This window comes from Penaeus monodon, chromosome 22 (genome assembly GCF_015228065.2).
Source record: "Penaeus monodon isolate SGIC_2016 chromosome 22, NSTDA_Pmon_1, whole genome shotgun sequence".
Classification (NCBI taxonomy): Eukaryota; Metazoa; Arthropoda; class Malacostraca; order Decapoda; family Penaeidae; genus Penaeus; species Penaeus monodon.
Genome location: NC_051407.1, coordinates 25,121,292 through 25,122,551, shown reverse-complemented (window position 1 = coordinate 25,122,551; position 1,260 = coordinate 25,121,292).

Genomic DNA, 1,260 nt, shown 5'->3' with positions numbered 1-1,260 from the left:
CCTCGCCGTGTCCCTTCTCCTCTCTTGAATAAATCAAAGTAATAAACACGACCGGTGCATCAGCGAGGAACCACCATCTCCGTCTTGCCTGACTGGCTTCTGTTCTGCATTATCACAATAGACGATTTCCGCGGATAATCCTCTAAAACATCGGCTTCCATTACGTCCACAATTCGATCATTCGTTGAGCAAATCGTTCACTTCCTCCCTCGCTCGCCCGAAGACGCTGAGGGAACCGCGCTTTGGCGAGCGGGCGACGCTGCCCCCCAGAGGCTGCTGGGGGGGGGGGGTCTGATCTTACCTGGGGCTGACTGAAACTGGTCTTACTTGGGTCTGACTGAAACTTATCTTCCTTGGGGCTGAGTGAAACTGTTTTGAATTTGGTCTGAGAGAAACTGCTGTTACTTGGATCTGACTGAAACTGGTGTTACTTGGGGATGACTGAAGCTGCTGTTACTTGAGTCTGAGTGAAACTGGTCTTACTTGGGTCTGAGAGAAACTGCTGTTACTTGGGTCTGACTGAAGCTGCTATTACTTGGGTCTGAGTGAAACTGGTCTTACTTGGGTCTGAGTGAAACTGATATTACTTGGGTCTGAGTGAAACTGGTCTTACTTGGGTCTGAGTGAAACTGGTCTTACTTGGGTCTGAGTGAAACTGGTCTTACTTGGGTCTGAGTGAAACTGGTCTTACTTGGGTCTGAGTGAAACTGGTCTTACTTGGGTCTGAGTGAAACTGGTCTTACTTGGGTCTGAGTGAAACTGGTCTTACTTGGGTCTGAGTGAAACTGGTCTTACTTGGGTCTGAGTGAAACTGGTCTTACTTGGGTCTGAGTGAAACTGGTCTTACTTGGGTCTGAGTGAAACTGGTCTTACTTGGGTCTGAGTGAAACTGGTCTTACTTGGGTCTGAGTGAAACTGGTCTTACTTGGGTCTGAGTGAAACTGGTCTTACTTGGGTCTGAGTGAAACTGGTCTTACTTGGGTCTGAGTGAAACTGGTCTTACTTGGGTCTGAGTGAATCTGGTCTTACTTGGGGCTGAATGAAACTGATCTTACTTGGGTCTGAGTGAAACTGGTCTTACTTGGGGCTGAATGAAACTGATCTTACTTGGGTCTGAGTGAAACTGGTCTTACTTGGGGCTGAATGAAACTGGTCTTACTTTGGTCTGAGTGAAACTGGTCTTACTTGGGTCTGAGTGAAACTGGTCTTATTGGGTCTGACTGAATTCGGCAGAATGAGTGTTGTTCATGCTTGCAAGGG